General features: G+C 37.5%; 1 protein-coding gene and 1 long non-coding RNA gene across 6 annotated transcripts in view; one reads left to right on the forward strand and one right to left on the reverse strand.

Annotated features, from left to right (window-relative positions):
* Arhgap15 (Rho GTPase activating protein 15) overlaps positions 1 to 25,656 on the forward strand; it is a 590,914-nt gene that overhangs the window by 141,512 nt on the left and 423,746 nt on the right. The window lies entirely within an intron of this gene.
* On the reverse strand, positions 138 to 11,138 carry LOC102016099. 2 transcript variants are annotated; one of them, XR_001235269.1, is made up of 5 exons: positions 10,381 to 11,138; positions 3,257 to 3,432; positions 1,999 to 2,515; positions 1,603 to 1,811; positions 138 to 350 (listed from the first exon to the last, which is right to left on the reverse strand). It is a non-coding gene; the product is annotated as an uncharacterized LOC102016099 (long non-coding RNA). The 2 variants fall into 2 exon arrangements; XR_262012.2 differs by lacking the exon at positions 1,603 to 1,811.

Here is a 25,656-nt window from a genome sequence, read left to right on the forward strand (position 1 = left end):
CTGTGCGTCATACTCTTGCCGCTGCGTCTTCACCAGCCTCTTCACCCTGATATGCCTTTTGCTCCATGTTGGTTACATAAGGAAAAGTGCAGAGAATGTTTTTCCACCCAGCTCCGGTAAAAACAATGACACATAAGTATTTCTGAGCCCAATATATTACGTTACCTGCAACACGTTTACAAGGAGCACTTCTCTTTTGCATAGAAGGAGTGTGCCAAGATAAAACAGTACCAGGATCAATTTATTCAGTAATTCGATGTCATTAGTGTCCTTCTGAGTCGTTCTTCCTGTCGCTCCCCCTGTGTCTCTCTCACTCATGGCTACTGTTGGTCCTGACAGTCCAGGAAGACCTGCAAAGTAAGCAGATTAAGGGACTCTATGGTACTTGTTGAGGGTCAAAGGTGCTTAACTAGATGGTCTATAGCAGGGCACAACAAGTGACAGTGTGTGTCACTGGGCACAAGTCACGTACCCACCCCACAATAGGTATGAAATTCCATAATGGGAATGGAAGTGCTGCAACTCACAAGAGAGAAAAACTAACATTCCCACAAGTTGGGATTCTGCAGCAAGAAAAAGAAGACATGTTTAATTAGGTAGGAGAGAGGATTGCTGTATTGGGTCCCTCTGTCAGGCCCTGACTTTAGGCATTACCTATTGTCTTTCACATGTCTTGCTGTAAGTGTCTAATTACCTGGTCCAAATACAATTTTCCTCTTGCCCCCTCCTGCAAAGTTCCACAGCCCCACAGACATTCTTATTCTGGTACAATGCATGTACAACTGTTAAAATAATGCTAAATTCACTATAGCAATTTAAAAAATACAAAAAAACTTATTTATAGTTTAATAAAAATAACCTCTAGCCTCCTGGGTACAGAAGCTATTGTGGAAATCACAATCATATTTTCAGTTGCAGTTATTTTGTTCTTTGTATCCAGGCAGACTAAAGAATTTTTTGCCCAGACTACATGTAGGATGGATTAATAGAAGGCAGATTTAATATACATTGTAGGTGCTGTTTTTACTCAAATAGCAGAGCATTTAGAGCTCACTTATTTAAGTGCAAATTCTGCCTCCTACCCAAGTCGCTTAATCAGGACACTTTAATTTCTACAACTGCTAAATTCATATAATAATACCTGCCCCCTATCTACCTCTCTGGGAAGCTGGGAGGATTAATTAGATAAAGTACTTAAAGCTCCTCAGAGAGAGATGGCATATGTAAAAGATGTTATTATTTCTGGGGAAGAATGAAACAGTGTCTCTTTTATGTACAGTCCACACTTCTAGAAATTTTTCCTCTTACTCATTCAGCTGAAGTGCCAATTTGGTGAATTTTAATTCATCATGTGAGATCCTTCTCATTCTCAAGTAGTTGCACTTAGAGGAAACATTTTAAGTATCCCCTCCAATGATGGGAATGGCACGTGAGTCCTGAGTTTTGCTGAATATTTCATAGCATTGTCCTGCAATTGGTTTGTGTACTGCAATCTAGTTATAGTGTTTGTAGAAAAACCCCAAAAAACAAACAAAACAAAACAAAACAACAACAACAAAAAAAAAAAAAAAAACAAGCTATGACTACATAGGAGAGTATAACCTGGACCAGTTCTTGAGGTCACACTCAATCCTGATGTCTTCCATAAAGCATTTGCTAATGACAGCTGTTCTCAATCAGCTGATAATTGATTCTCAAACACAGGGTGTCCATGTTCGAACTGAATCCTGTTTTGAATATATCACAGTGTCCAGAGGCTGCTTTGGAGAGGAGAAATGAAACCTCTTCTACCCACTCACAATAGAAATAGTCTGAGTCAGATCATTTTGAACATAGGAAAAAAAAGACAAAATGAGAACAGAATCATTCTCCTGTAAATCTTCAAATAATTTACACTTAAATATCCTTTAACACAAATCATTTTCATGTTTAGATCCCAGGACTTTCTCATTTTCTTTTACAATTCTCAGATTTTCTTATACATTTAAAAAGACGTACTTTTTGAACATAGTTTTCATTTCACAGAGCTTTAGATGTGCTTGATTTTTAAGTTGTTTTATTGGACATGGACCACTTTCATTAACTCTTCAATAGAGAGTTCCTAGTGTAGAAATTCAGCTAGCAAGTCCTTGTGTGCTTTGAAAACTGCAACTCCTGCTTGATTCTGAGAAGCCTACAGTCTCTCCAGTGGTCAGAAGCTCCTTACAGATGGTGGTGGGCCTTTTATCATACAGAGTATGCCGAGCAAGTCACTACAGCCACTAGATAGCTGGCAAGTGAGTGCCTCTGAGGACATCAGCGTTGTCTTCCCCAAACTCTTTAGATCAATCTTTGACCACTTTGGATCATCCATCTTTTCCAGAAATAAATTCAATCTGTAATTCTTCACAAGTCAAAGATCAAAGACGTTTTTCAAAGCCGAAGAGTTGCTACAGAATTTATCTGAATCTGTTTTTCATATTTATGGGCTTTTTTAGAAAGGGCTAAGATTTCTGATTTTCCTCATGGTTTAGTTCTAAAGGAAAATGAGAAGAATGGGATCAGGTTTTATTCAGCAACTAATACCAAACTTTCTTAAACTGCCAGCTACCGTGAACGGAATAGCTCAGCAGAACAACCAAGAAAGGGTGCGGGGTTGTGGGGCTGGTATGTGTGGTTAGGGGAAAAGTCTTTAGCCCTACCCAAAGCACAGTGACACTAAGGGCCAGGTCAGGTTTAGGTCAGAATGTTACATGGAGAAACAGTAAGTAGCAGTAAGAGTATTTTTTTTAGATGTGGCAACACAATCCACTGACATGTATGTTCCTTCCCTTTTTAATTAATTACATTTATTGGTACGTTTTAGACATACACACCAATCACATTCATCATGGGAATTTGTGCCTATGCATTGTGCAACTTGATTCTTTATTTTCCCATCCCCTACCTTCCCTTCAATGCAGCTTTTCCCTCCTTATTTACAAAACCCTTGTTTCCATTTATTCCTTCTTTTCTCATCACATTTTTCTTTTCCCTTCCTTCGTCGCCCCCTCCACTTTCCCTAGTTCTCCTTCCAGTTTGAACATTTTCTTCCTATTTCACAACATCTATTATGCATTTTGCTCCTATTGATCGTGAATTTTCACACCCTCAGTAGAAGCTAGACATGCAGGTAGGTAAAGAAGGACATGGTCTGGGAGAGTGCAGAAACATTTTCCTTTCATGCTAACATGGTTTTTCCTACTGTTGCCCACTTCATTCTTTCAGGAGGCATTACCTGCTTATGGTGCCTTCTTTTGAAGCAGTCTTAACCAAGAGACATAGCAGTATTAACCTAAGCTTAAGGTGAGCTTAAGTTACTCTTCCAGAATTTGCTGAGTGGTTTGGAGGAGGAGGACACATGATTTTGAAATTCAAACGTGTCCTTAACAGCTATATCACCACCTGTCCCACCTGCCGTATAAAGTGAAAGAATAAATGACAGTTTATTAAAAGGAATCCATACTGTAAACTCAAAGAGATGACAAATGAAAAATGAAAAACCTCACTTTGGGCTAGAAGAAAGAATAGCTTAGATATATTTGTTAAACAATTTGTACAACTAATTAGTAAAATAGATATGTTATACTTACAATACTCTGGACATATTTTACTTATTGATTTTATTTTTAAAATAACACTCATACAATCATTGTACATATTTTGCATGTCAGGAAAATAATAGCTGGAGATTCCTAATCACTCGCCCAAAGTCATATAACTGATAAGTGATAAAAGTCAGGCTCAGAACTAGAGCAAACCACATAGAAAGAACAATAATCATGTGACATCACTAACCTACAACATGTAAAAAAGACCTAGAGCTTAGATGAAGACTTTTACATGGAAAATTTTAAGCAGTTAGTCAAGATTAAAACAAAAACAAAAACAAGAAAACATAAGAATGAAACACAGCACTGGGGCAAGATATAACTCATTATTAAGAGCTATTTGCATTAAGAACATTTGCTTAAAAATAGAGACATGTTGCATGTGGCTCACAGATACTTCGTGGAGGAAGCAGTAGCTAAAAGGGAGCAAGACATAAAAGAAGAGAGAAACTGACAAATCATGGCCTCTGTACCACCGGAAATGGGCCTGAGAACTGAATGCTTGAACACTGTAATACAGCAGCAGATGCTCTTCACATTGGCCGACTATTAATGGTGGTGCATTGTTATGGAAATAAAACAACCAGTAGTCACCCATGGGATACTATCCTTTCTTAAAATATCTCTGCATAACAAATACCACAGTCTCCAAACCAGTTAATAATGGACCCAAATATTCTTGTTTCCATCTAAAATATGCTACTACCGAGATAAAAGAAAAATAAAACGCTCTCACTTTATTCTTTTTTATGGTTTTTGATTGCTGAACTGTGCATAAGTGTTACCTAGACAAAAATGTTTTTAAAATCTGTGAAAACAGTATTCAGGGGCTGGGGATTTAGCTCAGTGGCACAGTGCCTACCTGGAAAATGCAAAGTCATCAGTTCAATTCCCGGTACCAGAAAAAAAAAAAAAAAAAAAAAAAAAAAAAAAAAAGAAAACAGTATTCATAAGCTTTTGTAACTCTCTTCAGTTCAGACTAAATGAACTTCTTGTAGATGTAGTCCAATAAGGTTACCATCTATTACAAAAAAGTTCTTTTAGCAGATTTTAGATTTAGTAACATAAGATTTATTTCTTAAAATTTGTGTTTTCAGTCCTCCTGAACCTGTAAACAAATCTCTAAGTGTGACAATTATATCATCAATGATTTATGTACATTTTGATTTCCCAAAGTCTCTATCTACAGAATCTGTCCTCCTGTAAAAGATCTTCTGTTGCCTTAATAGCAATGACTTTAATGATGTAAAAATAATGACAGAAGCTCCCTATAAAAGGCATGTATTTGTCTGTCACATTACATCATTCTTGCCAGGTAAATATTAATTCCCTCATTTTAAATATGAGAAAAGCAGGACTCAGAGAGGATGATTGACTTGCCAGATTTCACAAATGTAATCAACAGTGGAGCCTGAATTTGAACCCAGCTCTGTCTTCAAAACCAGTTCTGTTTCCACCACAGCAAATCCTTCAGAAGTGTATTCCTGTCTTTTTCTTTCCCCTCCACTTTGTAAGTCACACTGTGCTTCCTCCTGCTGTTTGCTGCTAGTATTACAGTCCAGCCTACCCGTCAACACAATCCAAGGAAAGCAATCAGTCCTTGTTGGGAGCAGATCATTCAGGAGTATTGATTCTAAATTTGTCATTGTTTTCCATGAAAGCTAAGCATAAAGTATAAATTGCCACTCACCACATAAAGTTGATGACTTTCTATGCCCAAATGGTTTGACAATTTGTGATTTCCCCCCTCAGGAGGTTTTGCACTAACATTTTTCAAGGCAAAATGTTCAATCCCTGTCTAAAATGATCCAATTTTGCCCTGCAGCAAACTTATACATTTTTGCAAGGACTGGTGAAACTTCACAAGGCAAGAGATCGATAATCTCACACGGCTCTGTTCTTACCTCTTTCCTCAATAGACACCATTTAGTTTGAAACCAGCAACAGGAGGAAGTAAACGTTTAAAGAATGAGTAAGAAACTTTCCCCTATTCTTTAAAAATATAAGTGATACCTTTGAAATTGAGGAGACTGACCTGTATTCGACAGTTCGAAGAAAGGCAAAAAATTAGTTTAGATATTTAAGATATTAATTTTACAAAGAAGTGAAATGTCCGGGTCTCTACTTGTTCTATTGCATACACCACATGTATAATACTTCTGGTTTTCTGCTTACTGTGTTTGGTGCTGTCAACCTTTGTTGCAAGTCAGGATTCAAGTAAAGTACTAAAATGAGCTTTGCTGTACTTTTGGCCAAAGGCACCAATGTATTTTGTTTTTACCTGATGTAATAGTCAATCTTCAATCATTCTACATTAATTTTCTGTAAGTATTTCTCTTCTCTCACATTAAAAAGTGACAGTAAACGTGAACCAGTATTAAGGTAGATGTTAGCACTTTTTCTTTCCAATTTTCTTTCTGTTTAAATCCTTTTGCTCTCCCTGAATAAAAACATTGAATATTTTCTTGTATTTAGCTGTTCGTCTTTTATTCTTCTTGCTATCTAATTTCTCTGTTGAGAAACTCATCCATTTTCATGGCTTTAGCTATGCCTCTACTTGAATGATTCTCAAATCGCTGTTGCCGGTCTTTTCCTCTCATGTAAGCACCAGCCATTTATTTCCAACTGTTCACTGGCCATTTCTACTGTGACGATTCACCCGCTCTTCAAAACAAATATGCTTAATCTTCTCCTTTACCCTCCCCCACAACCTTTCCCTGATACTTTTGATTTTCAAGGAATAAATGGCATACATTTCCAATCACACGTGCCTGAATCTTCTAAACAGGGCAATTCAGGAGTTGACATCCCCGAGTTCTATGGGTCAGCTGAAGCTGCAGAGACCAGACACACTTGCCTCCTTGTTACTCAGCATCACCTAGTGGTTATTGCCGTGGTTTGCATTAGGAATGATCCCTAAAACTCGCATGTGCTCAGAGGTGGGGTTTTGGAAGGTTTTTGCGTCACGAGGGTGCTGTATTTACAGGTGGTTTCATTTACTACTGAGTACAGTGATTTGGTGTGCTCTTGGGAAGTGGGACCTGATTGGGAAAGGCCAGTAACTGGGATCGTGACCGAGAATGGTGTCTCTCCCTCTGCGGCTCCTCCTTTCTCTTTCTGCGTTCTGGACCAGTGATGTGAACATCTTTCGTCTGGGAGAGACCATTCCACCATGCTTCCTCTGTGCTTCAGCTTGCCAACCATGGACTGGAACTTCTGAAGCCATGAGCAGAAATAAACCTCTCCTAGTTTAAACTGCAGGTGTGGAGTACTGTGTCCCAGTCATGAAAAAAGGGACTCAACTATTTCAGGTAGAAAAGCAGCCTTCATTTCACCAGGTCTATTTTTCGAAGGAAAATAGAAATCTCAATTTTGTGGTGAAATATACCAATATGATTAAACATCATTGAGTGTTAAATGAAATGCAACTTTCTGGAAATAAGAGAAAGTTTTTGTTTGGCCGTGTCTATTCTAAGGTTGTCAATTTGTGACTATGGAGTAACTCACCTGAAAAGTAATTGGAAAAAAATACGTAAGTGAAAAATAACAAGGATATAGGGCCTCTTGGTTAAGAAGACTGTAAAGCTCACATAGGTTATTCCACAGAGTGGAACTTTCTATCCATTCCAAAATTTTGGATCACTTAAATAGTATGCTAGAAAAAATATTCTAAATTAATTTCATGGGTAAGATAACTAGCATTGAGTCATAACTCTGAAATTTAAAATCACACATTCTAATTAGTGTAGAAAATTAGCCAGGAACTAGAGGAAATTATCCTGGCCTTTCCAAAATTATTCTCAGGTTATATTCCTCTCCTTTAACATTTTTCAAGTCATGAAAAATAAATCTCCAGCCCAACAGTGTTAATTTTAGTGAATATATTGTCCACATGTCTCTAATTCTTACCTTCCTTCTATACTTTAGGGAAAATATATATTTGGATTAATAAATGCAGTTATTGTCATGAACAGTGGGGAACAAATATTCCAAACTTCTCAAATTAGATTTTTAAATACCGAGACAGAGGTATACACTATGCTGACGATATGAGGCAATCCTGTGAGGAGATCTCTTAAGATATCAAAAAGACCTGTACAAATAAAATTAAGTGCACACAGATTCAGTTGAGTAGTTACTTACACAAAATAAAATATTAATATCTCTACACTTGAGATTTTTATTTTTAACACAGTACTCACTGAGAAAATTAAAGAACTATAAAACTTAAAAAATTCAAAACTTTCTTGCTGCAAGGAGTATTTTTAAATAAAGGAAATCAAAAATACAAGCACATGAAAATCTTGTTAAGATTATATAAAAACACTAAAGCATCAGTTCAAAATTCATGTTAACTAGAAATTAGTTGAGTGACAGGAAAAACTGAATTTTGTGAATGTTTGCTATAGAAATACTCCTTTACCTTTCAATACTTTCTTTAATTAGAAGAAGAGGAAAATTGGTTTAATTAAAAATATCATAAGGATAAAAATGAAAATTATGTTTATGGGATACTGTAACATAAAGGCTCCTGAGTATTTTGAGTTGCCATGGACTTATATGTGTTTATTATTTGAATTATATAATTTTTAATATTTTATGAGGAAAAATGCATATTTCTTTAAATTGAGAGACTAAATTCATATCAAAATAATATCAGTGTTTTTGTACTTCTGATTTCAGCATTAGCATTTCAGAAGACTACAGAAAACTATATTTAGAGTGAGATCTGCGTATTCCAAATAGCTGGAATCAGTCCATGGATATATGTTGGTATCATTCTTGCCAGTCTTAATAAAACTCTATCTTCGGTGTGTTTGAGCAAGATTTAAGTTGTCATGAAAACTGAAACATCAAACCATTATATACCCTTTAAGTGTGGATAAAATAATTTTCCATGGATACAATATTTTTAAATGTTGACTTTAGTGAAAATCCTCTGAAATTTGAAATGAAAATTCATGATGCACAAAATTTTGAAAGAAAACAATGTCTACTCCAAATATCCCATAACTTTTTTGAATAAAATCTCAGCGTTGTGATTTAATCTTTCTCATTTACACTTGCTGAATGTATTTGAATTTACAAAGTGCTTTCTTATGTAGTATAACATTTAACTCACATAACACCCTTTAGTAAAAAGTGGTGATATTACAGCTTTAATGACAACAAGAATCTGAAACCAGTGAATGGTCATCCTCATCATCACGCAGCCAAGAAAAATTGATGGAACTAAAGCTCGAAGCTCTGGTTTTCTTGATGCCAACATTTAGTTGTCTAAGAAAGCGCACTGTGTTAGGTCAACTTCTGAGTGAATCGGTCTTATATATGTACATGAGGGCAACAGAAATGTGATAATTTTAGCTTTTTAATTTGACAGTGTTGAACTCCCACCTTTATCTGAGCAGGGCATAAATATAACATGAAATCATCTTCATATTTGTGTGTCTGCGTGTGAGTGTACACACCTGATATATGTGGTAATGAGTTCCTATAGAACTAATATTGGCATGGCTTTGAAAAGAAAATAAGAGAAGAAAAGTGGAATCTGGATAATCATAAAGGAATGAAAGATTTTAACGTGACAGAAATGGATAGATAGGAAAATATAAGTAGTCGTATTTCATTTTTAAGTTGTTACAAATGTATCATCAGGTATATACAGTATGTCCTGAACTGTGAGTGCACATTAGGAGTCCACAGCTCTATGGGAAGAATTCATTGTTGCCGCTGAGGATTTAATCCAGGGCCTCATGCATGTTAAGTACATACAGTCACTAAGCTATATTCCCAGCACCATTGACCCAAGCTTTTGAAAGTAAAATAATAAATTAAACAAATGTATACTTGTTATGGTTTGTGTTTGGGTGTCCCCCCAAAGCCTCATTAGGTCTCGGGGCAGGCTTTTAGGGTTTGGTTGATTATGGGTGTGAGAGCTACACCCACCGTGTGGGTGGATAGTTTCCATATGTAAGGGAGAGGAAGAGGGTGCTTGAGGCCATTCCGCCCTTGTGGGTGTTTGTTGCTTTGGCTGTGTTCTGTGCCAGGAGCTGTAGCCCTCTGCCATGTGCCAGTCTGCCTTGTAATCTGCCAAGTATGGACTGAAACCTCCACAAACTGTAAGCAAAATAAACCTTTCCTTCCTTCATTTTGGGAATCAGGTATTTTGTCCCAGCAATGAGAGAAAAGTAACCGAGATAATACTTTTGGTACTTGTACCACAAATTCCACTTCTGATTACTGTAGATACCTGGTCATGTATGTTTATATAGTTTGCTTTTTGTCTAATGCTGGTATATATATAAATGTATATATATATATATATATATATATATATATACACACACACACACACATAATTTTTAAGTGTAACTTATATAACTCACTAGAAGGACATCTGCTTTTGGTTTCAATGAAACAAGCCAAAAAATGACACTGTGAGAAACTGCACCTAATCTTATTATCCATCCTTATAGTCCTTATAGTTTTCTTAATGGCAGGTAATTTCTTCCTTTTTCCTGTCTTTTGTTTGAATTCATTGTGTCCTTGAAATTGTGCTGTATGACATCCACCTCTCACCATGAAAGTAGGTCCTCGAAATTGTCCAGATATGTCCTTGAAAATTCACTTCCAGAACAAAAGATAAAGACAGGATGAACTCCCATGGACTTCTGGTCTGAGTTCGAGAAATGTCTGAGATTTTTGCTCTGCTTGTGTCTCTAGGAGAAAATGACTTCCAGAATTTACTTACCCTTAAGTCTGTGTGCCTTCTTTGCCAAGTGAAGGATCCTAAGCTTCTGATGAAGCTCCACTTCATCAGACTGATTTTCTGGTTTTGCCACCTTCAGAGGTTCTACCAAAGTTTTCATTGGAAAACTTACATCCTCAAGTCCCTGGTGTCCCCTGACAGCTCTGCAGCTCTTGCGTCCTTGCACACAGCACACGAGGGCTCTTTGCATCTGATGAGAAACGCAAAGAACCGGACTCAGTGCAAATCACATGGGAAAAAAATGCCCCATGATTGAGCAGTACACAAACCGGCCTCAGATGGTGACAGGTGTCATTCTGGGCCACCGGCTACAGGGAGGACACCACTCCTATGTACGCATCCTCAGTTAAGTCTTCTGCGCACCCTAACCTCCTCGTGCAACTGACCATTTTTCTTTTGGAATCACATGCAGAATACGTGGAATTATCATGCAGGAAAAATCCATGGCAACAGCACAGGCAGAGCCTGTAGATTTTATTTGAAAAGAAAAATAACTTTACTTTTTAAGTTTTAACTTTCTAAAAGATCTGCTTCTTTAGATTTACTTGATTGAAACTTGAAAAAATAGTGCTGTCCAATTTTTTTGAGCAATTGCTCATCTTGGGGCTCTCTGAACAACCTAAGGGCTATTCACTCTTCTCTGTAGAAACCTTGGAGGTATTTTTCTGTGCTGTGTACATTTTCATCCAAAGGAATATTTTCTATTCATTCCCTCACATACCTTGGGACATTTTTTTCTCTCTACAGATACCTTAGAGGACTGTTTAAGACCCTGTCCACGCCATCTACTCTTATTTTCACCTGAAGGGCAAAATCCCTAAGATCTTGACACAAATACTGATAAATACATGGAATTATTAAAGGTGCCATCTCAGCAGAAGAGGACTGCTGCTGCCTTTGTTCTCGGGGGAATACATATTTCACCCAGTAGCAAGACACCCAACTGCTGCTACAATCAGAAATCACTGAGATGCCTCTAAGCTAATCATCTTTGAACATAAGCCTTTGTTGTTGAGTGAGGGACCTTCTAGATGCAAGGCACAGAAACCCTTTTTATTATTATTTTTTCCACCTTGCACAAAACAGCATCACGCCTGTCACCACCAGCAGTAAGGTTCAGTGATCCGTCAGCATTCACCCCTGATGAAGACAGTGAGAGAAATCCGTAGCTCCGGAGAGTTCAGGAAAGAATCAAACAGTGTGTTTGCAAAAGAGCATTTTTATGTGTTTTCTTGTGACAGCACTAGTTTAACAGAAAATAGTTGGAGTGTGCCAAAAAGGGGGGGAAAATGAAAGACAGTAGTAGTAAGTTAGGCTAGCATGACATGATGGATCTGAGCTATGACAAACCGAATTGGAACAAAGCCTCCCTGGGGACCAACTATACCAGGTTTGCTGAATTGTATTTCTTGATTTCTTACTGTGCAACAGTGCTTTTTACTGTTAGATTGACTAGGCTTCAGAATATTTTTAAAATTGTACAAATCAAAATCCATGTAGCTTAAAAATGAAGGATGTAAAAGGTTTAGGAGTTTGATGTATTGAAAGGCATTCTGTATTCCCTCATGTGAGTATTAAATGTACACTTTGTCTGTTTGATGAATTTCAAATCTTTGTGGAAGGCAGTACACAGGATAGCAGTTTACAGGGCTGAAAGCCCTGGTTTGAAAGAAGGGCACAGGCTGCAGAAAATTGAAGCTTCTTCCCTTTTATCTCCCCCAGTTGTGCCCCGAACAAAATTTCACAGCGTCCCTCGGTCTCGGTTGTTCTGAGATGTTTGTATAAAATCTAGTAAAGAGATTTTAATCCTAGTGCCCTCTTAGAAAAGGTATGATGCATTGTACTTGTCACCTGTCCTTTCAATTTTTGTATCAGACTTTCACACACCCAAAGTTGAGGCCAAAAACTAAATAATATTACAAAAGGAGGAATATAAGTAATTCCACAGTTTCTAAATTTAGCTATTCTATTTACAATATTCAAAACAGTCAGAGTCTTTATTCTCTCTCTCTCCCTCCCTCCCTCCTGTGTGTGTGTGTGTGTATTGTTTTTGAGACAGAGTTTATCTATAGTCTAGTCTGGCCTCAACTTTGTAGTTCTACTACCTCAGCCTTTCAGAGTGCTGGGATCACAGGTGTGCACCACCACACGTGGCCCAACAATCAGATTCTTTAAAATTATCATTGACAGCAAACTTTGAATAAGTAGTTAAGTGAGTGGGCCATACTCAGACAATGTAAACACTGAAGCCACAGAGGTATAAGTTGTTGAACTTCCTATCTTCAACCAATTTGAAAAATAAATAAAGTTGTCCTAGTGTGATGTGATAGGCACCAAGTGATTATCTCAAAGCAGACAGTAAACTATCTTGTGGGCTCAATCAATGCAATTCCCTAAGTTTCTGATTAAGTGTTTGTGGTTAAGGAGAAGACACAGAAAAAAGAGGGTTCTGACCATGGGTTGGGTGAGGTTTCATAAGATAAGGGGTAGGTGCTGAGGAATAAGAATTAAATTTTAAGTCATGGGTTCAGAAAATACTAACATTCCTATGAGTGATGATGTTCAGGAGCAAAATCGTATGATTTAAGTGTTAAGGAAAGTTGCAAAGGGTGATCATTTCAAATGGGGTCTGTGGTCCCATTTGAAAAATAAACAGATGCTACTCAGCTATTTCCTAATGATTCATACAGGAGTATGAGGCAATACTGCTAACTTTTTCACTCCTTCAACAAAAACTAGAGTTCTTGATTCTCATCTGAACTTTCTTGATGTTAAATATTATAAACATTGTTTTGAATAATACACATTAAATGGACCAAAGAAAATAGACCCAAGTACATGTGTTTTAGTCCACGTGCTTTTGGAATTTTTTCTTGACAAAAGCAGTTAGCATGTAATTCTGGATGCACAGCATAAAAACTCTTGGAGCCTCAGAACGTGGAAGGTGAAGTGTTTTGGGCAAACATCAAGTTCAAGTAGTTTTAAATGAAGAGAGTGGGTTGTGGAAAAAAACAAAATGGACGTAGAAGTGAGAGAGATGCGCAGGTTATTGGGGAGTCCATTAAAATATGTGGGATGCCTGCAGGTAATAAGATAGAGAAGAACAACCTCAGCTGAATGTGAACATTATTAAGGAATATGAAAGGCTGAGAGGCTTTAGGAAAAAAGAGAGAAACCTATGGTCACTTAGCTTTGATGTTTGTGGGCCCATGGAACGCGTGGTGGAGCAAAGCAGCTCTCCTCTAGGTAGAGAGAAGGAGGAACGGGGTGAGTAATAGGTCTCATTCTTCCACCGTTGCTGACGCTGGGCTCTCGCCCACCTGTCACGTCAGGTCTCCACCAGTTTCTGTCCCACATCCTGGTCATCCTGGAAAGACCGTCAAACACACTCAGAAGCTCGCGCTACTAAATTCTGAGGTATTTCTCGGTTCAACCAAGGTGATAATGAAGACAACAGTCAAGGGTGTTGTAAAATGACACTGAGAGCACTAGTGAGGGGCTGATCTCTGATGCTTTTGGTCAGACAGCGGCACTGAGCTGGTCCCAAAGCAATGCCCAAAGTCTAGGGGTAAAAAAGCAAGGGAGTATTAGAGAAAGCCGCAGAGTAAGAGGTTCCGAGCAAATCTGGCCTGGAAAACCTCTTTAATTCTTATCTGGTATAATGATTTCTAACCAAAATACAAGAATCTGGTTTTTAAGTAATTTCAATTCTTTTTCAGACATGTATTAATGGCTTACAGTGGGCAAATTATTGGGTTAAATATTTGAGGGGTAGACTGGGGATGACAGTAAACATGAAAATATGTACAACACTGGGACCTCAGAATGTTGAAAATGGTTGGAAAAGCAGCTGATATATGCGTGCACACACACACACACACACACACCATGATGTGATTTTTAAATTTATTTATTTAAGTTTATTTTTAACTGATACACAAAACATAAAAATTGCAATTCTATTTTATAATTTGAAGTTCTATGACAGACAAAGCGTTTTGTATGATTGTTCAAAAATCAAATGATTGTTTTTCAGTTTAACTGTATGCATGTGTGTTTGTGTGTATATCTGAGTGTGTGTGTGTGTGTGTGTGTGTGTGTGTGTGTGTGTGTGTCTATATCACAGCTTTCTCCCTATGTCTAAAATACTGCAGTTCATCATTACCTGCTGAGTTCTTTGCAGAGATTCCCAGTAGCAAGGCAGAAGGAGGGTTCTTACAGATGTAAGACATTCTGGGTAGGCCCCTGTAATCTTTCCCTGTTTTGTTAGGCCCTGCTCCAGTTTAGCAATGAGCAAAGATGTGGTAAGTTAAATGTTTTAATCAGCATAGGAGCTCAAGTTGCTTAGTTTAAACCTTTGCTTGTGTTTGTGTACTTGTTTTATTATTGTTCACCTTTCTTGTACCAGGCCAGATAGACCTAAAACTACCACTAAAATATAAATTCTTGGCAAAGGACTCAGATTTTTTTAAGAGTTCTACAAGGAAAATGGACAAATTTAACGAGTAGGTTCAGTGAGGTAGACACAACCTACCGTACATTTTTTTAAATGAAACTACTTCAGGAGTTGAAAAGTTTTAAACCACTGTTGGGAATTTGTAGCCACCTCTCAAAGAAATAACTTCCTGAATGTTGCGGCATCTGTAGCCAAGTGTCAACAAAGTAATAACAATGAGAGGAAATAATATTTCTTTTTTCTGTTCTGTAAGGACACTCATCCTTGTTTTGAAATACAGTTGCTTGGGGTCTGAACTGATCTATCAATTTCTTTTGACATCTGAGGTGAGCATTAGTTTCCAGTCCATAATTTAGAATATTATAAGAGGAACAACCTTAAATATAAGAATTTCTATATAATATCACTGCTGACTTTTTCAAAATTAAATTAATTATCTATCAGTGTATTTTTACAAATAGTACAAAAAGATGTCAATATCCCTCAATTATTTTGATACATTTACACTTTGAACTAAGGAAATAATAGGCATGCCACCCTAATATTCACTTGCCCTTAGATTTGTATCTTCTTTGGTTTGGTTCTATTTATTTATAAATATGCATAGTTCAAAACTTGTTAGTAGCAACACTAATAATGTCATTTATTTACTTCGTCTTGTCCATTTAAAATGGATTGTTCTATTTATAGAGTAACAGCCTGTAAAATTAAATTAAAAATTTTAATAGGATAGACAGTCCTTTAAAAATTATTGTAATATAAAGAAGGGTGACTTTTTTCATAAATCACCTCCAAAGCAACTTTTTAAAAAGTCTTTTTTTTAGTTCTAAAAGTTTAAAATAGTCATTGATTTTTAAAATAATTATTTATGTAAAATAATTTATGGCAGAGTCTTTAATACTTGAAAATATATTCCTATAATAGGAATTTTACAAGACCATTAATTTCAGCAGTGCTAGGAAGCATAAACATAATTTAGGAGCTACTGTGGATTGTTTCTAGAAATATATATTGACCCCATTAGTTTTAAGTGAGAGCATTACTAAGCCAAGGTATTACTCCAACAGTATGAAAATTACTGATTGTAATCATTTTTTCTTCAAGCTCTTTGCTTAGCATTTAGATATCACTTAGCTTATCATACATAAATATAAATGTAACATTTAAATAAATTACCATAGAATCCTCATTTTTAAGCTTAGCTCAAAATTAACCACTTGGAAGCTCCAGTTCCTAAAGTCTTTTGTTTGTTTCAGTCCTCTGGCATACACACATTTTGTGTCTCACACTGTTGATACTATCCTCTTAGGCACTGTTCCATTAATCAAGATGGCACCCAAGGTTCAGAAAGGCCTCATGGCCCAATAGCCATTCATGGGATTATTTATCGTCAAGCGATGTTCTCCAGCAGAGGAAGTAGTCCTCTATAACAATTCAGGAGTAATACTCAACAACTACAATAAGAAGTAACATTTATCGTTTCCTCATTATGTCTCAAGGACAGTTCCAAAATTTCACTTGCACATTAACATATTTAGTTGTTTTCTGTACATGAAGTCATTTTTAAATGATCTTATGAAGTTCATTGCCTGAATATACAACTGTTAAACATTTAGACATTTGCATAAGCATCTCTACTGATATTCTTGCCTTGAGATCCGTAGATGTTAGGGGCCTGCTTGACGAAGGCTGTCCCCAAAAGTATCATCTTGCACCAGTAAAAGTGTGATCTGTGTCCATTTTGTGAGAGGTAGATTAACACTGATTTCCTTGTTTTCAACTATGTTACTGTATCAAAAGACATCAGGCTTTGTGGATAATACACGGTTCAGTAAGCAACTGAAGAAAGGCAGAAACTGAAAGTTTCTCAGATCTGGGTCTTGTCTTAGCTACTCCTCTCATCACTGAGACACAGTAGCTGGCACCCTGACTTCTAAGGGGAAAAGGGTTATTTTGGTTCACAGTTTGTAGAGGTTTCAGTCCTTCGTTGTCTGGTCCCAAAGCAGGGCGGTATGGCAGAGGGGCACAGCTGAGGAGAATCGCTCCTCAGATGGCAGATAGGAATCAGAACCTCCCTGATCCAATCATATCTCCAAATCCCCACTTATGAGTGCTTGAGGCTTTGGCAGGGAGGACATGTAGAAATAAACAAGTCTTAAGGTTGAGCATTCTGAGAAGAAGCTACAAGTAAGCTGTGTGTGACACACATTAAATTTTGAAAGGCTGCTCTGGCCGTACACACTCAAATCTAAATTGAGGTATGTTTGGTAACAAGTTAACATACACACCCTCCAGGTGAGGTCTCCATTTCTGTTCTCGCTGTCTTGGTTACCTTCCTTCTCACTGGGGCAAAATACCTGACACCCACAACTTCGAGGAGGAGAGGGAGAAGAGGCTCTTGCTTCTAGCTGAAGTCCTTATGTGGAGACCAGTATGGTGGAAGGACCTGGGTGGGAGAAATCTGCTCAGGTCAGGACAGCCAGGAAACAGAGAGAGCAGGGAGGGACAAGAGGGGGGAGCCACCCTACCAGGTCATGTCTCCAATGACTCTTGCTCACTGTGGATCAGCATAGTCAGCCTCAGTGCCCCGTGCATACAGTCACCTCCAAAAGCCCCCGTGGAGTACACCAGGCTTTGGGGACATAGTCAGATGTAAGCCATGACACTTGCCTATTCTGTTTTTCATGTTGTACACTGGTCTTGCCCAACGGCTTCACTTAAAATTCTTTTGGGGTTTGTCATGATGATGTCAAGATAAATTATTATCTCCTCCAACCTTTTCTTCCCTCCTTGATGAATCTTATTTAACAAGCAGCTTAAAGATCCTAAATCAGTCTCTGCTGTAACCATCACATCTTTTTTAACCCACAGTATTTAAATTTCTGGACAGTTTGAAATGATAAGCTGCTAAGCAAGCTCCACACAGTTTCTTTTCAATAAAGGACTGCATAAACAGGAAAACATGATCACACGTATTCACTTGTTGCTTCTGAAACTGTGATATTTTATGATTAATTTTTAATTTTCTTGAGATGGACCCACGTAGGCTTTTCTCCAATTTACTGATGGACAATGTATTAGTTACGGTAACAGTAGCTGCTGCAAGAACCCAAACCAAAAGCAGATAATGGATTGAAAAGAATAGAATTTTGTTTTGCACTCATGTAAAGTCCAGCATCAACATAACGGATCATCAGGCTGGGCCCCTGTTAAACCCGGAACCCAGATATTAGTAAGCAAGGGGTAAAACCAAGAAATGTAGTCAACTCTTGGGCTCAGCTGTTTGCCAGCAATGACTCTGTAATACGGAAGATAGATCGTACAGATTTTTTAGGTACTTAGCCATCATCTGACAAAGATATCTAAGGGTTTGTTGACATCTATTATCTGCCAAGTGCATTCAAATCTCAAAATATCATTGATTATCCCAGAGAATCCTAGACTGGTGCACTGACCAAGGATTGGAGGATTCCTTATATCCACCCTGAGGGTCTAGTAACTACATAATGGTTTTCAGCCTACAAGCCAATTCTGCCTTCCAGCAAATGATGCACAATGGAAAGAAACCAGAGGGAAAGATACTAAAATTACTACTAAGCTAAGTTAAGAAGATTTAGCCACATCAAAATAATAGCCAGTGTTTATTGGTTGCTCACTATGTTTGGGCCACGGTTTAAATTATTTTACTCTGCTTATGTCAGTCTACTTAATATTCAAGGTGATGCTAAAGGCATTATTTGCTCTGCTGTGCAGTTGGGGAACTGAGCACAGGGAAATGAGGAAATTCTCCAAAGCTAGGCTGTCAATACCCACTGAAGCCCTGATAGAAAAAAGTCATCTAGAAACAAGACTGGGAAGAAGTTTCTGAAAGAAAATTCTTCCAATTAGACCCATTTTAGGCTACCAGATTATGGTTGTATATAATTCACTCTTAGCCTGAAGATACCCAAGTACCTGCTCTTCACAAATTGTTTCCTGTCTTCTCTAGCTCACATAGGGTAGCAGAGGGAAGAATTTAAAAGCAGGCTCTAATTTCAAAGCTAGAGTCTTTTAAGGAAAAGAGGTCTAACATAAATAGTCCTGATTGAAAGAAATAAAATAGAACAGGATTTCAGGAAAGGGTGCAATCATTGTGCATGAATTGTCAAGGAGTTCATGCAAGTTGTGAGACTAGCTGGTCCTTACCAAATGTGAAGGATTTCATGAGCAGAGAAGTAGAGAAGATTTCTGAGAAGGATGACAGAAACAAAGATTTGTGTGGTTAAAAACGGTGTTTCTAGCAGTATGGCTGTAATAGCAAGCAATTTTCAGAATTAGTGAGAGTTGTATCTTTATCCATTTTTACTTTAGAACTTTCTTGCATATATTTTTAACTCTATGTAACCATCTGGTAAGGCCTGGCACTCCATGATTTGTTGCAGTCATAGTGTTTATCTAAGGAACTACGCATGTAGGCAGAGGGAAATGAATGCTGGGTTACGGGAACAAAGGCTAGGAAGGGATTTCCAAACAAATGTCACCTTCCACTCATTGCAACAAGTGGGAAAGTTAAGGAATGTGCTCCTCAGCCATTACACCTCTTCTGGGCCGGCAGGGACTGTTACAGAGAACTTGGCGAAGACCTCAATGTTAACACTGTACCATGTCTATAGTTAGAGTAAGTGACCATTCTCGTGTAGCTACGTCACTGTGTCTCTGTTCTGTCATGTGGAGACTCCTTACTCCCTTGTTCACATCAAAGCGTGATCCCTGGAGGACTTCGTATGAGCTCGCGATTCTGTAAGGAGCTACCTTTGACTGTTACTGCTCTTCTTTGTCACTCAACGTTCTTCCGGTGACGTCATTGCTGTTTTCGGTATTATGTTGTTGCTGTAGGCAGCATGAAATTGACAAGGGATTGGACAGAGAAGAGCTGAAAGGGCCCATCTGCACTTTGGATGCGTCTGACACTTGTATTTACAAGAGAGCAAAGTGCTTCTGTACCACCCAGCACACTGGTGGTGCAGAAGGTGAATGATAATTTAGAAGTAGCTTTCATTGTAACAGCAAAGTAGAATCTCAGTTACTTCTGTGTGTTTCTGCCCAAAGAATGCCTCCCTAAGCAGAAGCAATTTGTTTATAGCTTCCTAGAAATCTTTAGATAAGAAGTCAGACTTCAGTGAAAAACCCAATCTAAACCCCAGAAATGTTTGGACTATGAGTTGTGGGTTGCGGGTTTCAGTAGCTCTGATTTTAATAGAATATGCATTTAGCTTGCAGCTTTTATGCTTGCTTATGTATCTTTTATTTAGAAAATTATCAATTAAAAAGCTATATCCAAAGAAAAAGAAAAAATATATTTGTTTCTTCTTAGGAAGCTCTCCTAAGAGTGAAAAGACAAATCTCCCTAAATTCAAAGCATTATTATTATTATTATTATAACAGCAACAACAACTCTGACAGGTGAACAACAGCAAATGTGGGAATTTAATTCCAAGTGAAGTCTGTTGTATTGATAACTGGAGTAATTTTAACAGTAAGTGGACAGATTATGAAATTGGGAAACAATTGTCACGCTGTGCTGAGATCGTAAGTGTGGATGCCATCAATAGAGCATTGAATTTGAGTAGTGGTGCTGATTCTGCAGTGTTCAGCAGGTGACTCTAAATCTCCACCTTCCTGTGGCCCACATTCTGACCCCCTCTGGATAACTCTGCTTGGTGGCTTTTGCAGTGCTGTCATGCTGATCTCTCTCCACTTGCCTATGATCTCTTCCTTGTTCTCTCTATGTTCTCTGGGTGAATAAAAAAATCTTGTTTTAATAAAAGCAGCAACTCGAAGCATTTTCAGGTGGCAGTAGTGACCATTTCCCTTACCTATGTCTCCTGATATTTCAGGCTTCTTATGATGAGTGTAAGGAGCACAGTTAGAAGAAAGCCATTGCCAGTCTTACTGACAAGATTAATATTAAAGAGAATGAGAATTTCCCATCTCTTTGTCCCTCAAACCATACTAACCAAGAACTATGATTACTGAAGTGAAATTTCATGTCCAAATATTACGTATAGAGTCTGAAAATCTAATGCATATGCAGTGAAGAAGTAATAAATACCAGAAACAAAGCAAAACAGTGTGTTTGAGTACTAATTGTCAATTACTAGCCCATGTTCTTTGCATACAGTATCCAATTTAATCTTAGTAACAAAGTTACTGTGCGTGTGTGATCCTGTTTCCACCTTTTGCTCAGGCTCTTTCTCCTACATTCCTACACTGCTTTGTAGATTTACCATTTCTATTTTTAAATGATATTGTGCTGAGTTCATAGGTTTCATTGTCTCCAGAGACAATCTCTTCCTTATCTTTCTGTTCCCTGAAATTGATTGTTTACCCACTGATGGAAGTAGAAAACTGGTATTTAATTACAGATACTGGTACTTCAGTTCCCACTATGAATCTCTGTGCAGCTGAATTAATAAGAAGGTAATGTTAGGATTACATCTCAAATGGATGTAATCCCTAGTTAGCATCTTATAATGCAGAAACTCTCTATTATCCTCTTAGTACACCATAGTATTCATAGCACTTTGCTTTACCTTATCATTATAACATCATCCCAGAGAATTTCCACTTGTATCATTACAAGATGATTATGACAGCTTCACTAAGTCTTGTTCATGTGAATGGAAAATTAGTGCCATAAAGAAAATTCCTAATAATTATTTTCCAGTGTGTGTTGGTACTTTTCAAACTTAAACTCATTAAATTGATTTGAATCTCACTTCAGCATATCCACACAAACTGAGTGTTCTTATTAATGTCATTCTCATCCTACTCTTACATAAGGATTTAATCAGAAAATGTGTTAAATCCACATGTGTGACTTTAATCTTATCACATATGTGCCCATAATATGTGTGGATCTCAGTACTTGGGAAGAAATTAAAACAATTTATATAGTAAGTTAAATTACCCAAACAATTTAAATAATAAGTAGTACATCAGATATTCTGTTAATTGTTTTATATTCATCATCTGATTTAACATGGACAACCTCCCCATGAGAATTTTCATCACCATTTTACAAATGTGGTCATTGTTAAGTGTCTGGCTTGGGTGGTGGGGATCACACAATTAGTGAAAAATGGTAAGAAACTTTTGGTAAGAATCTATTTCTAATATATTACAGAAAGCATCTACTCTTTTTAACTATGTCCCACCGCTGTGTTAGTCAGATTTAGATCCCTGGATCCTTCTTTCCACCATGTTCGCCACAAGAGAAAGAAAGGAAGGGTGTCACTATGGCCCCAATATAATGGAAATGGGGATGAAGTTGTCTTAAATTCTTGTTCAAATTCTGAAAATAATTTAGGAAATGTTACAGTTGCTTTACTCAAATCACCCATTACGTGAAGAATTTGAATACATGCACAAGATAGTGAAAATCATACAAAATGTCTGTGAGACAGGGGAAATACAGAGGAGAACCTCAGTACTCTGACAAAATTTGTTTGGGTTGTTTTTTCCTGGTGATGGAGCTCTTCTTTAAAGATCACAGATAGATTACATTATTTGGGTTGGAAACCCTCTACATTTCATCATATATCTTTTGATGCACAGAAATGATTATTGCCCTCCCTGGTTACTGCATTAAAAGAGAGCATTGAATCCTACATTGAATTTTCCAAAGATTTTATAGAGCCCCACTCTTAGTTTTATCTGCCCCTTCTTTCTACACTTTATGCTTCATTATGTGGCATTTAAATATCTTTTTTCTATTTTCCTGGAAGTTGAGATAACTACTCTCTTAAAATTCTGTGTAAAATAAACATTAGCAGTCCTTGAATAAAGATGTGAGTGGGTATCCTGTAGGTAAAATGTAAGCGTTTTTTATGAATACAAATAATTTGAAAAATTAGTGTGAATTAAGATACATCAACTAGTTTATTTACCTGGGAAATATTCATGGCAGACTTTGGAAACAATCTTATTGACTGGGCATTGGTGTAATACAGGGTAAGAGGAAAGGATGTTGTCATTCAGGACAAAATCAAACAAGAAAAAAAGATCTTTTTCTCCCTCCTGCAACAATGACAATCCATAAAACTCTTACAAATTCTTTAGCAAGGTACTTTTTGTCTTGTACATTTTCATTTAATGGCATTTGATAAATGAAATAGCTTGGATTATTGAGGAAAAATTGCCAAACTGTGAGGACAGACTGCACAGCCTATTCTTAAAGCACAAACTGTGAGTGCTTTGAGGCAGAAGGTCTGGAGACTTTTTACAGAAATGTCGTCAGCTGGATACCTTTGAGAGGAAGCCAGGCCTTGCTTGTGCTGTATGTCACATGGATATATATTTCTCAGATTGGTCTGCCAGTTTAGTAAAAGATTAAAATGAAGCACAACAGGAGAATGTATGCCTCTGTGATACAGATTTGATAGCAAATAGTATATGTTATGTGATAATTTTTCAATATATGAATTCATGGTAACTGTACAGACTTCATTTTACATATGAGTTCAAGTTGTGTCCCAAGTGTTCATTTTGATGTCTTCATAAGATACTTGGGGTAAGGGTTGGTGTCTCCCTAACTGGTATGCAAATGGACCAGAGAAGTATAATGACCCATCAAAACAGACCTTTGGATTTTGAAGTTGAATATTTTTAGAAACATTATCAACTGGAGGTTCTTGGATAGGCAGCTCTTCCCTAGGCAGTGACTCAGGGACTATGGCTTCTTGCATCTTCAGGATCTGTTTGCTCTGACACTTTCATTTTCCTCCAAATATGATAGATGAAAAGCAAGTGTGTAGAGCAGACACAAGAACCACTTAAAAGTCTTGTCCTAGAAATAGGAACCATCTTTTCCCGTCACAGTCCAACAACAAGAACTCAGACACACGGGAGATGAAGTCCAGTTGTATAACACTTTGAGAAAGGAAAATGCACCATTCTTAGGTGTGTTATTCATTAATTTATTTTGGAATTTATTTTTAACAGGGAAGCTCTAAACCCACAAGTGCGGCAATAGCACTGGTTATTTATACTGGTGGTATAAATATATTGATGAACACTTTAAACATTTGTATGCTATACTTGACTCTATTTAGGTCCATGAGTAAAGCCCTCAATATGATCTTCAAGAGAGTGCTGTTATTTGTAGTTTGAAAATAATGGACCTATTCTGATAAAATTCTAAATGGGTGAATTTTATAAGAATTATTCATATGTTCCTAAAATGTTGCTTCCAATCACAAAACACCAAGAATATATATTGATAAGTGGATATTTAATATTTGTATCATTTTCATGACTTGTTCCTTAGATCTTAGATGATCAAAAAAACTATTAAATGTCTCTACAGAAATATGTTTTGAAGATAAAATAATAAACAGCACATTTATTAGATTTGTTAGTGTATCCTTTCTTAAAGGTCACAAGAGCATTAATAAAACGACAGTCAGCTTTAGTAATATGTAGAAAAATTGGCTCCACAGATGGCTATGATCACTGGATAGATATATTACTACAATTGTTTCTTAAAATTTCTTCATTTCTTCTACATGTGGCATGGAAAAATAAAGGCAAAATTGTTTCATAATTAAAATTGCTTAATATGAATTTAGCAACATTCATGGATTGCAAAGAGTTCAGTGTCCCAGTTACAGATGCAAGAACACACACACATGTGCATGGGGGGTTGTGGGTGTGTATGTGTGTGAAGATAGATGTGATATAACAAGGTAGCTATGTAAGTAGATGGATAAAGACAGATATAAACAAATAGAACATACTTATAAAATGTTAAATGTAAATATGACCCCACTTGATAAATCCAGTGAAGTATCGACCAAGATAATTAATATGAAAAGTGCTTCAAATTTCTGAAATAGGTTTGTTTTATGACTTATAATTACACGTCCCCCAAAGCTTCATGTGTTTGGAGGTGGGGCTTTTATGTGGGTACTGCATCATGGATATGTGATGCTGGATCAGTCTGCTGATGGATGTACAGCCAGGTGTGACTCTGTGAGGTGAGGGCTTTCCTAACTGTGAGCAAAACTAATTCTCTCTTCCTTCATTTCTTGGGTGCCAGATATTGTTTTAGTTATTTTTTGGATGCTGAGACACAATATGTGACATCCCCAACATGGAGGAGGAAAAATTTGCCTTAGCTCACAGCCTGTAGTGCGTTCAGTCCATAGTTAGCTGGCTCCAAGGCAGGGTGGCCTGGCAGAAGGCACTGCAGAGGGAAAAGAGCTCATGGCGGGTCAGGCAGGAAACCATAAGCTGTGAAGGGAAGATGAGGGATCTAGATTGTTCCACATCACACCAGTATGATTCACTTCTTCCCACAAGGCTTCACCTCTCAGCTTCACACCCAGCTATAACCCATCAGTGCACGGGTCCAGTATCACACACTCATGATGCAGTGCCACACACCCAAGATGCAGTCGCTTCCCCAAAACCCCACCTATGAACACGTGAGACTTTGGGGGCACATTGTCTTAGTTGCTTTTCTAGTTGCTGAAACAATACACCCGATGTCCAGAGTTAAACAAGGAAATGTTTATTTAGCTCACAGTTTGTAGAGGTTTGGGTCCATAAGTGGTTGGCTCCAAGGCAGCATGGCACATAGCAGAGGGGCAACAGCTCGTGGCAGTGAAAAACAGCAAAAGCAACAAGTAAGGTAGACAAGCCTTTCTTACCCTTATATTAGATCTGGAGTCCTGGGGTTAGGGTGGTGCCAATCCACCCAGCAATCACTCCCCCACCTTAGTTCCAGCACCAGCATTGAACCATGGGTCAATCACAACTCT

This window comes from Chinchilla lanigera, unplaced genomic scaffold, assembly GCF_000276665.1.
Source record: "Chinchilla lanigera isolate Chin_1 unplaced genomic scaffold, ChiLan1.0 scaffold00039, whole genome shotgun sequence".
NCBI classification, from domain to species: Eukaryota; Metazoa; Chordata; class Mammalia; order Rodentia; family Chinchillidae; genus Chinchilla; species Chinchilla lanigera.